Here is a 16444-nt window from a genome sequence, read left to right as displayed (position 1 = left end):
TCTGGGACGGCGGGATCATTGTCACCACATTCCCTCCACCTTCCTGTATGACATACACTAATCTTTGTTTCTAAGACACAAGTGACAGTCCCAACAGTCCCCCTCCCCCCAGAACTGACGCAGCAACTACTGGAGTGAACTGGCAGCAACTACTGGAGTGAACTGATCACGTACGCCATCCTGAAAGGGAGAGGGACAGACTCTGGACCTCTGAGCAATCTGCCACCCTGCGGTGACTAGAGAAGAGCAAAGGTAAGGAGGATGTGGCGGGTTTGACTGGCATTACTGTCCTGCCCTGTCCCTGTAAGGTTTAACTCAGAACCACTGTAGAGAATACAGGGTCCCTGAGCCCATGTTTGCTGGCGCCCCAGACAGGCAGCCCCTCCCCCCACAGTGGCTCCTTCAGTCATCTGTGTGGCTCTGTCATGGCTGAACTCACAATGAGTCAGTCATAGAAACGGCACACTTTAGGGGCTTGAAGTCACATCCTGCCTAACCCAACTCAGCATGATTTATTCCCCTCCAAGAATATAGCTCTTTCCCAGAATTTTGTCAAGACTTGTAGTCAGCATTTGGCCTTGAAAGGGGCTCGTTTACAGGCTGGTCTCCAGGAGCAGATCAGCTCGGACCTGCAGGAAGAAACCTAAGTTCAGGATTGTGAGAAACTCCCAGAGTACGTCATCCAATGAGCTCCACCACAGGACACACACGCAAACGCCAACCCGCTTCATGAGATGATGGCCGTGTGCTGTGTGTGCGCTGATATCTACTTTACTTCACTTCTAGAGACACTGGTATCATCCAACTGACACTCGGGAAACACCCACCAACTCAAACTGCATTGGGCAGAGGAGACCCTGTGTACACAGGTCAAGCTACTTGCCTATTAATAAGCCCCACCTCCAGTTAGGCCAAGCAGAACTCCAAGTACAGAGGCAAAGGGGGCTCCAGCCTCCGGCAAGTCAGAAGACAACAGCGAACCAAAACCTGCCACTTGCCAGATATGTGTCTCACCATACTCCTGTGGCTTGATCTTGCCAATCTTGACCAAGCCAAGTGGAAATCACAGTCCCTCTCTCCTAAACAAGGGACTCAGGAAGCTCAGAGGCACCTGACTTGCCTTGATGGCATTCTTTAAGAATCAGGATGGCAGCAGATAGGGGTATATGGCATATATACCTGCAGCCCTGGATCTTGGGGGACAATAAGACTCAGGTTCAAGGACATACCAAGACCTTTTCTTAAAACACAAACAAGCATTTAATCCCAGTACTCTGGAGGTAGAGGCAGGTGCGTCTCCATGAATCTGAGACCAGAATGGGCTACAGGGCTAGTTCCAGGACAGCCAGGATGTCAGGACTACACAGAGAAACACTATTTCGAAGGGAGAAAAAAGAGAGAGAGAAAAAAAATACAAGCAGGAACTGGAGAAACAGCTCAGGGATTAAGAATGCTTACTTATTCTTCCAGAGGACCAAAGTTCAGTTCCCAGTACCCGTATACAGCAATGGCCTCAACTCCAGTTCCGGAGAATCTGACACCCTCTTCTGAGGGGCTCAGACTGCATTCTTGAGCCTCCTGCCTCTCAGGAAGATCAAAGTAGGAACCACTGAGTGAAGACCAAACTATTTGCTTTACACATAAGAAAATTAACAATTTCTAGTTACATAGTTACTCTTGTATAAAGGCAGACCAACCCCACCTGCCCTTGGATAGGAAGCTTGGTTGGCAGGAATGACCCCAAACCATGTCCTTCACCAGAATCCTGACTGTCTAGAGAACTTTACCTTTGCCTGAGCCACACAATTAGGCTCCAAAGTGTCCAAGGTTGGCCAAGGCTGTTTATAAGAAAAGTAGGGAGCCTGCCCTACGGACATTCAGGTCAGAGCATCCTGTTCTGGAGTAAGTCCTGTGCCCACAGCCCCCATACACATGTAACCATAGATACATAAAAGACCTGGATGCAAGCCAAAGAGATGAGGGGAGTGGAATTGCCTGTCACTAAGCCTGGCACCTTGAGTTTGATAATCCAGGACACACACAGGAGACAACTCCCACAAGCTCACCTCCATACACACTTGCACACTCACACACACTAAAGATCTGCACACACACACAGGCATGTGTGTAACAAATATGCACAAACAGAGACCTATATATATATAAACAAATACATACACACAAAGATACATACCCAAAGACCTGGATACAAACATACATACCGAGACATGTACAAATACAAACATGTGCATATACAGATGTTTACACACATATACACTCACAGACATGTATGTATGTATGTGGAAACATGTACTCACAAACCCTGAATACACACAGACTTGTTCATAGACATACACGAATCTGGATACACAGAGATATGCGTACATAAAGACATATGTATAGATCTGTGGGCACACATCTATGTTCACAGACGTGCCCATAGGCATGTATACAAAAACGTGTACATAGAGAAGGAAACACAGAAGCGTCCCCAGAAGATGCTCGGATCAAAGCAGAAAGTGATGCTCCTGGGCTGGGCTCCCCTGGATGCTGTCTGGGGGGGTGGGGGGGTAAATAAACTATTTAATCACACAGAATCTCCCCTACAGAGCCCACCTCAAAAGATCACATGCCATTAATTTCATCCTGCCTGCTTCCATCCAGAGAAACTGAACTTACACACACAGCAGCCCTGGCAGGTAACTTCTGTTGGTATACTTCTGCAAAAGACACAACTGGTACATGGCTTGCTATTGGTGTCTGCATCCTGCAGTCTCATTCTGGACTCCAGAGTCCTATGTCCAACCCTTTGGCTCCCCGCTTCCTGGGAGGCAATAAAGCTGTAGACTCAGAAGCAATCAGCAAGGAACACAGTAGACACCAGATCAGGAAGAAAGTGTGCAGGTGACTCTAGTCTCCTTGCCCCAAAGCTGAAGCAACAGAATTGGTTCTCAGGCCTGACCCTGACCTTTCCTGTACCAGATTCCCCTGCCAATCCCTCTGAACTTGATTCCTCTGAGTAAGATTGCTGAGAGGGGAAGAGGGTCATCTCCCTACTGCAGCTTCTCCCAGCAGTCTCAAAGGGGCCACACTGGATATACAGAGTAAGCCTGGAATCGTCATGACTCGAAACAAACTACGACCAATCCTGAATGTCCCTGACAGTCAGGGCACAACAAAGCAGCCTGTAAAGCCAAGACAAGCCTCTGAGTCCCACCCCAGCGGCCAGACGGCCTAGGCACCCAGACCTCTACTCAGGTCCACAACAGAGGACCACATTCTTCACATTCTTGTCTGAAGGCCAAAAGAAAAAGGGTGGGTGGGACTGGGGGGGGGGTCTGCTATTCGACCTAAAGATAATTAAAGCCCAGGACTGGTTTTCCAAGGGAAGAGGGAGGCCCACCCCACAGCAGCCTCGGGCACTTTCACACAGGGCATCCAAAGTGCACAATAAAGCAGAGCCTGCCACCTGGAGCATCCCCAGAACCCTTATAGGCAGGCACACAGCTAACAAGTGACTACTGTGGCCAGGGCTGGGGAGGGCAGGAGGAGACAGCTCGCTTGGGCAGCAGGGCACTGGTAGTGCAGGGGAATGCCACGTGTGCCACACAGTCAGGGATAATAAAGCTTTCCTCCTGAGCACTTCCTCCTCTTCACCCTGACAGGACAGGAAGCAGCGCAGGCAGCAGGCTGTGGGCAGAAGGCAGGCTGAGAACAGCATGCTGGTGGGGGCCAGCAGGAGGAGGTATGCCGGAGAAGAGAAGCTGGGTTCTCTTAAGAAAGCAGGCTAAGAATAATAGCTCCTCCTTCCTAACTCCCACATACCTGCCGACCACATCAGCCCTGGGCTGCCCATGCTCACCTGAGGTGGGATCTTATACCTGGTACCAATAAGTCAGTAAGCAACTGGCACCCGAAGTCACTGGGGCAGAAAACCCATGTCACCACTGCCTTTATAATGGTGGCATGAGAATGTGGGAGAGGCCATGAGAACAGAGGATCTTAGCTCTCTCATAGTCTAGCTATCGTTTGATTCTTAGGTTCCTGGGAGTCTCAACATGCCCAGCTATAAAATAAGAACACTACTCCTGACAGCCTTCCGTGTAGGAGACTTCAGCCATAATAACCTTGATGTGACAGTTTCATGCAGCCATAATAAAAAGACTGTCATACAAAATAGACTTTTGTATGTGTTGTGATGTATGTGTCTCTGTGTGTACAGAGGCCAGAGGTCAACATGGGTGTCTTGTCTTCATACACTACTCTCTACCTTACTTTATGTGTATGTGTGTCTGCCTGCATGTATGTCTGTGCGCCACCTGTGTATAGTATCCACAGAATCCATAAGAGGCTTCTGGACCCTCTGGAAGTGGAGTTACAGACAGTTGTTAGCTGCCATGTGCCATCACCCATCCAAGGCCAGAGCTAAGGAAGGTGCTGAAATTAAACTTGAGTGCCTGATCCAGTCAGGTATAAACATGTTCCCCTGTTTCCCCAGTCCACCATGGGCCTTCAAAGGACTCACAAGGGTCCTGAGGCACACCAGACCAACACAAGACTCAGGAGCCAGCACTTCCCTGAGAAGTAGGAGAGGCACCCCAATCAGGCGAAGTCCTCAGCAAAGCAGCTTTATAATAGCAGCCACTCACCTCTGGCCAACCCCAGGGATGTAAAAGTTTATAGTTCTGTACCACTTTCCCGCTGACCTTGAGAGAAGCCAGGCATACTCGCTAGCTCACACTAGATGGAAAGACTGAACAGCCCAACCACTAAGGGCTTTGAAGTGGAAAGGGACACGGGAGAGCAGGATTGGGTGGGATGGGGGCTAGTAAATAATGCAAAATAGTATCAACTCAAATGATGATCCTTGGCCTGCAATTAAGGAACAGCAGTGTAAACAGGAAGTGAATAAAGATACAAGGGGGGACTGGAGAAATGGGTCAGCCATCAAGAGCATCTCCTGCTCTTGCAGAGGACCCAGATTCGGTTTCCATCACCTACATGGTGGTCCATAACCATCCTTAACTTCACATTCAGGGAACCAATGCCCTCTTCTGGGCTTCCTGGGCAGCAGACATGCATACAGTACACATACTTACATGAAGGAAATACATATAAATTGCAGACATGCATGCAGTATACATACTTACATGAAGGCAATACATATAAACTAATTTTTTTAAAGGGCCCACAAAAGGCCTCCCCCTAACTAGGAATATTATTTATAATCCATCAGCTGCTGGACTCCTCCAATTTTTATTTGTACCAACTTCAATCCATGTGTGAAAAGAAAGCTAGGTTAAGCCTTGGATTGTGCTGCTTTGAGTAAACTGGGATGGGGGAGTGGGGAGATGGGGGGATAGTGAACAGGTGACAAACCTCAAACCCAAGAGACCTGGGCTGATGCAAACACAAACTGCAGGGTGGGGGTGACGAGTCCTGCCAGCATTTCTGGGGCCACCGCAACCCCCTTCATTCCCCTAGCAGGGCAGGTGGCAACAAGCTTCTGGCTCCTTCACAAGCAACAAATTACCTCTCCTGCTCTCTAAGAAGACCACACAGTTCAGAAAGTCTTGAACTGGAGTGGGATCTGAGTGGAGGGGGCAGAGAGAGCTAAGTAAAATGCCCTCCCTGTTGAAGCCTGGCTGCCCTGCAAATACTGCCCATCACAGATAAAACATCGTTCAAAAACTACCACTAGGATTCTGAAACTTCCTTTTTACAACGAAACCAAAGTGTTGCAACTTATTGCTACAATTCTTACCCCATCTCCGCAAGGTAGGAGCCTCAGCAGAGTCCTGGGCCCCTGGCAAAGTACAAGTCTTCAGACCCTCCCCACACTACTGGGTGGGGCCCCATCTCCTCTTCCTCCCTACACTCAGTCTCCTTCCTACTCAGTATGGTCCTCAGCAGTGACTACCCAGTGAACAAGGCCCCAAGGAGACATTTGGTTCTTCACCTCTTCCACATGGTTTTTCTGACCCAGATCTTACAAACTGTGCGGTACACACAGGAGACAAGAGATGTGTAGGGCTAAGAGACAGAAGGTGGAAGACTTTCCTCCACAGAGCCTGGAAAGGTCTCCCAGCTCTTGGGGCCAGCTCCTGAGCCTCCTGACAGCTCATCAATGACAAAGTGGTTTGACCAGCTTTCTATGAACCGGACTGGGCACCCAGCAGCCCCATCTCCTCTGCAAATCCCCATTTCTCAGACACAATACCAGAAGGCATTGACCATGTTCATAAAACCAGAGAGCAGCCCAGTGATCTCAGACACCAATATCTTGATGTGCAACCATCTCCTCGTTGAGTGAAAACAGTTTAAGAGTCAGGAGAAACCATGGTGCTTTCTGACAAAGTGAATAAGTTGCTACCCCTCAATGGACAATAACATGATGACATTAAAACACCTTGTGTGGATAATGTTGCAACATAGGAAACCTGAGGTTACAGCACTAAATGAGAAATCAGAGTACACAGTATCATTCTGCTTGGGATTTGGTGAAGTGCATACAGGTGTGCGTGTATGCAGGTGCAGGAAGCCCAGAAACCCCAATGGTGGGGTGCTTCTCGTCAGCTCTGCTGTCATACTTGTGCTGTAAACAACAGGCCTGGTTTTCTCTTTTTAACTTTAATAGGACACTGCTTCCAACAGCAATGGTTGTTTCTCAATAGTAAGAGAAAAATCTCACCTCGAGTCCTTTGACTGGGTAAACCTGATATCTGACCATGCAACCAGAGGACATGGGCAGCCTGCCCAGCACCCAGCCAGAGGCTAATGACCTGGGAGTGGAATGCAGCACTCTACTTCGCAGGAAATGGTGCGAGAAGGCAAGCCACCCAAGACAGGTGGCTATCTTGGGCTCTAAAAAGGCGAGGGCCTACCAAGGAAAGGGAGCCTTTCACCAGCACCATGAGTCACGGGGCCTTCACCCACCTGAATCACTCCTGTACAAAGTGCTAGCAGAGTTGAAGTGCCTAAGAGCATAGTCCCAACCCTGCTCCCTGGGCACGCCATGCCCTGTCCTCTGATTCTGCCATCAGCTCAAGTGCCACCTCCTCTAGGCAACCTTCTCAGACCCCCCACCCACCCAGGGCTGCTTCCTGTATGAGCTGGAGACCCTCGGCTCCTACAAACCACATTTCCTGTACCTCCATCCTCCCTGCGCCTGGCCCTGGGGTCCCTCCAGCTTTGCACATGGGAAATCCATGTTATCCAGTCTGATTACTGAATAACAGTTGGACAGGTGGCCAGACAAAGGAAGGAATGCAACAGTGTTCCATGCACAGGCATCAGTAAGAGCCCACCTGCTAAGACAGCAATGGGCTTCTGGCCATGGTCCCCAGTGGGCAACACTGGGTCCAAGAGCCAACAGTTATCCTGGGCTTGACTCCATGTTAGCGGCCACAGTCCTCTTGCCTGCCTGCCTGCCTCCCCGAACTCCATACTCATGAAGAAAGTAGCTGCGATAAATACCAAAGCACAGGAGACCTCAGTGAGTGGCCAGATGCAGTGGGGATGACTGTGTTCTTTAACGAGCTCACAGCCAGAGAAAGAGAAAGTCGCAGGAACCAGTCCACCCTCTTTCCAAGTGAGGCTATGTATGCCCCCAGTGAAAGGTGTTATAAGGCCACAGGAGCTGAAGCAGCCCCCTAGTTTGAATCTCTGTAAAGCAATTCCTCAGCTTCTACTTCCTGGGGGCAAGAGGAGAATTTATCAGCACAGTTTGTTACATACAGTGCTCAAGACAATCTGACCACTGTCACTAGCATAGCTGTGACTCAACTCGGATACCCAGATTCTTGAGCTGCTACTCTGTCCCAGTCTCTCCTCCTGTGCTGGCTAGTTTATGCTAGTCTGACACAAGCTACAGCTGTTCTGAGAGAAACCTAAACTGAGAAAATGCCCCCCAACCCAGACTGGCCTGTAGGCAAGCCTGTGGGGCATTTCCTTAATTAAAGATAGAGATAGATAGTAGGTAGATAGATAGATAGACAGACAGACAGACAGACAGACAGACAGCTAGGAATAGTGCAACCCCCAGGCAGGTGGGCTTGGGCTGTATAAGAAAGCGAGCTGACAGAGCCATGAGGAGACAGGCAGTAAAGCAGCACTACTCCATGGCCCTCTGCCTCACTTCCTGCCTCCAGGTTCCTGCCCTGACTTCCCTTGATGATGGACTACAGATACAAGCCTAATTTAAAAAAAAAAAAAAAAGCCTTTCATCCTTCATCCCCAAGTTGCTCTTGGTCACGTTTCAAGACAGCAGTAGAAACCCCTAAGACAGGCACCATGGAGACCTTAGTTCTGTTCAAGCAGTGAGGCCTGAAGCAAACCCATGACAAGGCCCTATGCTAAGGCAGGAACCAGAAAGGAAAGGGGGCAACCTTTAGTTTCCCCGGCCTCGCAGTCCAGTGAGGTCTAAGATTCCTAACCCTCACCCCCACTCTGGCCTAGTTAGGTTAAGTCACCAAGTGTTCCGCTGCCCCGCTCTTCATGTTTATCACACAGGAAGCCGCCTTCTCCAGCCCAGTGACTTCACATAAAACACAGGAAGCACAGACACTCGACAGAAGGGGCCTCTGCAGCTTTCTAAACCCTTTCTTCTTAATGCTTACCCCGCTCATATCAGAGTAACAAGTATGAGAGGGAGGATACACAGGGGCTGGCCTCAGAAGCCAACATCAAGCCCACAGGCCTGCCAGCTGGCTCCTTCCCACATCAGTTAGCTACCACCACCCCTTGTTACCAAGGAGTAGTTCTGTGGAATAAATGTAATCTCTTTAGCCTGAACATGTATTTCCTGCCATATTGAGAGGCGATGCAGACGATACCGTAAGGGTAAGGAGGAAGACGGGAGGAAGGTGAAGAATACCCCATTTCAAAGCTGGCATGTCATGTCTCAGGCAGGAACTGAGGCAAGCAGCAGGAGATGCGGTTCTGAGTCCAGTCCAGGTCTGTCCAAGCCAAAAACCTTGGCTTCTTCCTTCAACAAAAAAAAATAGCTGATCCTGAGACCGAGTCAAAGTTACTAGAAATTCAGACTGGCTGGAGACAGTGAGTGCTAATGTGGCTTTCGGGATGGCATCTCTCTCTCTCTCTCTCTCTCTCTCTCTCTCTCTCTCTCTCTCTCTCTCTCTCTCAGAACTTTTTCAGCCCAAGAGCCCCACCCGACTGGAGGAAGTTCAAACAAATCCAACACCTCCCCCATTCTCTAACTTGCTGCCTCTCAATGGAAAAGATGTTTTAAGGGAGGGAAGGTTTTGAGGGAAGGCTAAGTAAGGGAGCCGGGTATGCTGCCTGGCTCCCAGCCCACGAAAGCCAAGAAAGAGGGTACCGTTCAAAACCATTTCTCCTGGCTGAGTGAAGCCAAGAGCAACTCTTGGCATGAACTCTGGGCAAAGTATTCAACATGGGAAGAAAAAAGCATCTCTTTAAAAACTAGACCCAAAACCCCTTCAACTCAGACATTCTACAAGGCTAAGCAAATTCAACAGATGGGGACTTTTTGTTTCGAGACAGGGTCTAGTTGTGCTGGATGGAAGGTCTGGAACTCAGAGATCTGCCTGCCTCTGCCTCCTCAGTGCTGAGATTGCAGGCGTGAGCCACCATGCCCAGCACTGACGCCAATGGTTTTCCTTTTCATCAGGATCATTTACACTTAGAATCAATATTCAGAGTTTGGGGGACAGATTTGGGGGAGAGGCTCAATGGCAAAATAGCATCTAAGCCTTCGGACTGAATGATTCCCAGCACTGCAGGGGAAAGGAAATTAAGAATAAAAAGAAAATCTAAGGGTCAAGTTTCGGAATTGTAAATGTCCTCTTGGTCAATGACAGCCCTTGCAAAAAAAAAAAAAAGAAAAGAAAAGAAATTTGCTTATGGCTACCTTAACACATAAACATTAGGGAGACAGGCATCTGGCCCAGTGGGACCATAGAGGCCTCCCTGGGAGACCTCCTTTTCCTTTCCAAAGCACCTAGAAATCCTGAGAGGTCACAAAGAAGTCACTTGGGACATGGACAGCCCAACCTGTCCTACAGGGGACCTCACCCTTCACCAGCCTTCCTTCCAGAGAGCACTGCCAGCTCCTCAGCCAAAGGAGGGTCCTAGGCATTCACGACCAAAATGAAGACAGCTAGAGACCTCGGCCAAGGCCTCCTTCTCCAGCCACCTGCCCAGTGCTGAATCACCTCAGGCTTGGGAAACTGGTCAGAGTGGAATCTGACTAATTCCAGCACAATCCTGCCTCGGGTCCTTTTTAAAGAGACTCACATCAGAACCAAGGAGCAGCTCCCTGTGCCGCAAGAGGAAACACCACACAGGCATCAGCCTTCAACCACCTGTCCGTGTGGTGGCAGGCCTACTTTAGAGCCTGGCTCACCCTATGTGCTCCAGGGTGACTCATGCCACTCTCGCTTTCCACCCTGTCTGCTCAGAGCCCTGGGAAGCTCTTCCTCTGGCTTCACTGGAAAGAGCAGAGCTGGCAGCACCTCCAGTACCCACACCATCCGAGGCGGCAGACATAGGGCAGGGTCCCCCCAAGTCACCATGTCCCTTTGATTACACTGTTTCAAGAACCTGAGCTTTCCCACTGCTAATGCATCACAAACCACAGATGAAATGTCTGAGCAGCAACTTGGACAAAGCGGAAAGAGTGCTTTCAAACGCTAGGACTCCAAGTTACAAAAGAAGGGGACACACACCTTTAAGCCCAGAACTCAGGAGGCAGAGGCAGGCGGATTGCTATGAATTCAAGGCCAGCCTGGTCTACAGAGTGAGATCCTGACCAGCCAAAGCTACCCAGTGATAACTTGTCTCAACAACAACAAATCCATGCAAGCTTCTTTTTCTCATAGCCAAAAAAGGAATCACCCCTACACTCCCCAGACTGGGGTGGGTGATGGGGCGACAACCAGAACAGTACATCTGTCATTCTAGTGAGACTGAGGCAGGCTGAGGAATACAGGACTCAAAAGTGTTCTGAGCCAGAAGAGCAAGTCAGTCCATTTTTAAGCCCTTTCCACCTCCACCAGGTGTGATGGCACAGGCCTGCAATCATAGCATTCAAGTGGTCAGAGGTGGAAAGGCAGAGGCTAGCCTGAGCCTATACAGTGAGATCCTGTCTCAAAAAAAATAGCAGAGAAGGGTGTCCACAAATGAGAACACGGGGCTCCGCATCTAGCTGTGCTTTTTCGTCCCCTCGAGAGCCTGCCAAAGAGCACAGAGATTAGCCTGTCTTTGAAGGGCTGCAAGGATTTCCGCTGTCCAGCTGTGCCATGATTAACATGACCTTTCTAATGGACAGTGAGCTTGTTTCCTGCCTTCTTCTCTGACAATGCCACAATAACTACCCTCAGACATTTCCTTTTGCACAGCCAAGTTTATCTGTGGGGTAAATGCCTAGAACACAGAAGGGAATACGCTTCAACAGATACTGGCAAAACTACCTTCAAAAGAGAGGTGTGCCCAATGCTGGAGCAGTGGCTCAGTGGTTAAGAGTGAGTACAGTTTTGGCAGAGGACTGGAGTTTGGTTCTCAGTACCCACATCATGTGGCTCACGACCCACTGCTTGCTAACTCCAGCTAAAGAGGGAAATCCGACACCTCTGGCCTCTTCTGGCACCTGTACTCATAACACACACACACTCGCACACTCACACATGTGCGCACGCACACTCAAACACAAAACATTAAAAAAAAAAAGGTGTGCAACGAACACCCCATCCATGAGTCCTCAAGTAGGGAAGCAGGTGTTTGGAAGGAAGTCCCTCACCTGGAGAGTCTCCCAGGCACCCTGTATAGTAGACACACAAACTGATACAATCTTACAGGGAATGTGATCCTCTCTAACAAGATCAAACCAACCTTCTGGCAGCACCACGGCTGGAAGCCAGGGCTCCAGACACAAGTCTGCCAGCCTTCTTTCCACACTACCCTAGCCTACCGCCTAGAACATGGAAAACCATGTTTGAGAAGAAAAAGGAAAAAAAAAAGCCACAGACAGTATGAGCAGCTTCTGCCTAGGCCCACACCTCAAATCAAGTCATTTAGCACACATTCCTAAGTAAGTGCAGCCAAAAGCTTCTGCGGCCTTAAAGCCACTGTGTTTTCACCATTTTGCCTCCCCTCCCCCAGCCAGGCAACCCTGAGTATCCCTAGAGGTAGGGAAAAAAAGCTAAGTTTTAGGAACCAAGGAAAATGGTCTAGCCTCTACCCTCATAACCACCCAGTGAGAGGCAAGACTAGTAAAATCTACGACGAAAATAACAGAGAGAGATGCGCACAGCTACTAAATAGCAGGCCTTTTCCAGGGACCACTCCTAGTTCCTGCATCCAGTTCTGCAGAGTAGAGCCCAGGACGCCCATGCTCCAGCTGAGAAAACTGAGGGACTGAGATAAAGTGCACGATGTCACAAAGCTAGTGGGCAGGGCTAGGATTTGAACTCTGCCTATCACCACAGCCCATGTTCTTTCCCTGACCCACTCACTCTTCCCAACTTAAAAATGGGATTCTGAGGCCAACTTTGTGGACTGCAGGCCCTTGCCACAAGTCTGGGCTAGATCCCAAGGACCCACATGGTAGAAGAACCAACTCCCCTTAGTCAGTATCTCTCTCACTCACTCACTCAACTCACACACAAACTTTTCTTTATTAAAAATTTAATTTTTTTAACAGAAGTCTATGAGCCAGTTGCCTAGGAAACCAGTGCCCTGTTCTGCTGTCACCAGAGGCCCTGAGGCCAGGGGCTCGGAGCACCAAGGGTTAAAGCTAAGAGGCAGTGATTCTCTGGGGCAGCACAAAAGGAAAATCTACTTCCTGCCCCTGAGGGCGGAGATGCTGTTTTATGCTCAGTAAATTAGGACATTTGTTTAATTAAGGGAACACACAGATTTTGTTATTCTAAATATTTTTGGAACATGATGCTTGGAGGAAGCTGTCAAGGCAAGGATTTTTTTGCCCCTTGCTTTAGCTTCCCCCCCTCCCCCAGAGAAGGAAAACAACAGCTAACCCTTCCTCTCCTTTGAAAATACAGATGTCAAGCTGGTAGGGGCTGTCTTAAGTACTTTATTGAAGGATTAGTAAGAAGAGGAAGTGAGCAAAACTCCAGCCCTATGTCTACCAATACCCTACCAGCTCTCTGACAATGGGGCATTTTTTTGGTATGCTTCTCTAAGAGCTAAGAGATCCTTGTTTTGTTGGTTTTTTTTTTTTTCTAGAGCAAGACCAGGCAAAAGGCAGGCTGTGATTAACATGCACCCTTCATTCCACAAGAGAGACACTGCCCTATCTCCAAACCCTTTGGTTAAAAATTTCAAAACTTAAAATAAAATAAAAACCAGATAAACCAGAACCCTGGTCCTTTCTTTCCTCTCCCTTCTCATGCCCTTCAAAGCAGCAGCCCCACTGGTCCCTGCCTCTCAGCTTCCCTTTCCCCGGAAGGGCAGCATAATGCCTCCCAACAGAACTTGCTTTAAAGCTGGTTCCAGGGGAACCTGGGTCTGCCCACCTGCCCTGCCAGGACCTGCTGTATAGAAGCAAAGCGCTGGAGTGTCACCCACACCGCACACTGGAATTACACTGAGCAATCTCGATGCTTCTAATTACTCCCCAATTACCCATTAAATGACTCCCCACTTTCCTTCACCACGTGTTTGCCTCAGTTTGCCAAGCCTGAAATGTCTTCCTTCCTCGTGGTGTCTTCCCTGTGTGCCCTGGACAGCAGTGTCCCCTTAACCTAGGAATTCCTTGAGTCCTTTGTCTGTGGCTTGTTTGGGACACAGCACAAGCTGTCTTTGTATCGCACTGTGCCACCGTTGCTCCTTGAAGCACTCAAATTTCCCCAGGACACAAGTCTCTTCAGGAGGCCAACAAGCTCTCAAGGGAAGTCCGATGCCTCATAGTACCTTTCTGGAGTTCCTGTCATCCCTGCCGCACACTAGAGTCACCTACTGATTTGTCTCAGCTCTCCCCTAAGTGCCCGGGGGCAGGGGCCAAGTCTTACTCAACTCACACCCACCGCACCCCACCCCCACACACACCACCTGGCAAAGTCCCTGGCAGGAGAAGCCAGTTAAATATTTGCTCAATTACACATCTATAGACCCTTCCCCCACCCATAGCAACCTTGTATATAAACTGACTGGTATTGAGAGATTGTCTAAACAGGCCTTTAAGTAGCTTGCTTCCTAAACTAAAAGAAGGTAGGTAGGTGGGGTTATCAGCTGGGCCTCTAGACACTGGAGTCAGAAATGGCTACAATGTTACTGTGAACAAGAAGGGGCTAGGATTCTTCCCTTTTAACAGTTACGTTTTTAAAATTTTTAATTTTTTTTTTCTGTTTCAAAAAGCTTTATTTTTAACTTGGTCCAAGACTTGGGAGGGCCCTAGCGGCTTAAGAAGTTCAGGCTTAAGTTCAGATGGAGGTGCTGAGGCTGGCTGGCACACAGCAGATGAGAGAGCCAATTAGGCGAAGAAACCTAGTCACGCTTGAGAGTGAGCCGCTTGACCAGGGATGGCTTGTCCAGAGATGGCTGGGACACGCCAGCCTACGTCGGCTAAAAATATGGAACGCTTAACAAATTTGCGTGTCATCCTTGCGCAGGGGCCGTGAATCTGTGTCTCATTCCAATTTTGGTATGGGTGCTGCTGAAGGGAGCAGCAACAGTAACTTTGAAATCTGGCTAAATTCAGAAAACCACTCAGAGATGGAGAAGTCACTGCCCAGATCTCCACTGCCCAGCCGAAGTAGCCTCCGGGTCTCCAAGACCTGGGACTTCCCAGAAACCTTTTCCCTAACACCGCTGGGTGGGGCTTCAGGCACCCGCCCGGGCCCACCCTGCCCTCAATTTTACTACTGTCCGCAAGCAAGTCCAGAGGGTTCAGACTCCTTTGCCTAGAAGAGATGAGGACCAGGAGGAGCGGGGTGAATTTTTGGCCAGGGCGTGGCTCTAGAACAGGATGGGGTAAGGACCCTTGCACAGGGAAGTGGGGGATGTCTTCAAAACTCCGCCTCTAACCCTAACATAAAAGATGCAGTAGCCGGGCCTGGTCCTAAAGTCAGGGCCAGCTTCCAGATACTAGTCCGGGCGTGGCGTCCCAGGGTGCGGTGAAATCAGGTGCACGCCTGGGCGGCTCTACGGTTGCGGGCAGACCCAAGGCCTTTTGCCCTCGGGCAATAGAAACCCAAGGTTAGATGAGGACGAACGGGGTCCTTCCGGCACCCTGGGCCCCGAGGCAGCCGGATCCCCCTTTCCCACGCACCCAGCGCACCTCTCCCCGCCCCCTCCCAGCCTGAAGGCTGCCGGGCGAATGAGGAAGTCCGCTGCGAAGGGCGGAAACCGAGCCGGGCGCAATGTCTGCGGCGGGACCGACCGATCCTGACTCAGGACGTCCTGACAGCTGCCAAGCGGTCGCCGCCTGCCCGTTACCTCCCTTTGCAAAACTTACAGAAGAGCCACTGCCCCGAGCCCGCATCCTCATCCCCGTGGGCTCAGCTGGCGGCCCCGGGACTGCGGCGTCCCCGAAGGGGTTAAAAAGTTTGCCCGAGCCGGCCGTCGGGGAGGCGGGAGCGCACAGGCGACAGAAGCAGGCCGAGTTCCCAGTGCCCCGACCGAGAAGCCTCCCGACGGGGCGGGGACTGTGTCCCCCGGCTCCCTAACCCCAAGGCCTCGCTGCCTAGCGCCCCTCAGGTGAAGATGCAGAGCTCGGACCCAGAGGTTCGCGCCCGACCGCTCCAGAGCCGGCCACGCGGAAGCCGAGAACCACAGGGCCGCCGGCTCCAAGCGCCCAGTGTATAGTCGTCGCGCGCGCGCGCGCTCGGCAGCCCCGGGGCGGGACACACCGGCAAGGCTCGCTCACCTGAGCCTGGGTCTGCCCTGGGAACAGGCGCTGGTTCTACCGAGAGGACTTTCTCGAGCGCTCGGGCGGTGCGGCGGGGTGGGGCGAAGGGGAGACTCGAGCTGCAGCAGGTCAGGTTCTTGAGCCTTCCGTGCCCTGCCCAGGAACCGCGGTGATCTGCGCGCCTCACCGCACCCAGCTCGGCTGAACGCCGCCCGCCCCGCCCTTCCAGAGGAGGGCGGGTCTGAAGCCTGCCGCCGGCTCGGGGGCGGAGCCCCCGGGAGAGCCCGCCCCCTCTCCACGCCGCCCAATCCAGCAGGAGTCTGGCCTAAACTGACAGATTTTCGGCCTATAAGCAGACAAGGGACGGATGCCTGCGGGCTGGGATTCATCCTCCCCATCCGTCCCCACCTCCGCCCACCCCACCTTCCCCGCGCTTCCTAGGCGGGAGCCCCGCCTCGTGGGGCGGATCCAACGAACAGCCAGGTTACAGGACGAGGATTGACGTGAGCTACACCCAATCAGGAGCGGGCGGCTCCGGCGCGCTGGGCTCCGGGTCCCGGCTCTGATGCGCAGCCTGGGCCGCGCCGAGGCCGGCGGGAG

At 51.0% G+C, this 16444-nt stretch overlaps 1 protein-coding gene and 1 non-coding gene across 3 annotated transcripts in view; both read right to left on the bottom strand.

The window, feature by feature from the left end:
• The window catches only part of Myh9 (myosin heavy chain 9), an 83338-nt gene extending 67273 nt beyond the window's left edge, over positions 1-16065 (bottom strand). For both annotated transcript variants that reach the window (XM_057791243.1, XM_057791244.1), the window contains exon 1: positions 15863-16065. The gene's annotated coding sequence lies outside the window, so the exon portion shown is untranslated. The remainder of the gene's footprint in view (positions 1-15862) is intronic.
• On the bottom strand, positions 14562-14663 carry LOC130889251 (U6 spliceosomal RNA). The gene has a single exon (XR_009058522.1). It is a non-coding gene; the product is annotated as a U6 spliceosomal RNA (small nuclear RNA).
• Positions 16066-16444: the final 379 nt, after the last annotated feature.

Source organism: Chionomys nivalis, chromosome 17 (assembly GCF_950005125.1).
Source record: "Chionomys nivalis chromosome 17, mChiNiv1.1, whole genome shotgun sequence".
Classification (NCBI taxonomy): domain Eukaryota; kingdom Metazoa; phylum Chordata; class Mammalia; order Rodentia; family Cricetidae; genus Chionomys; species Chionomys nivalis.
This window is presented reverse-complemented; position numbering and strand designations above follow the sequence as displayed.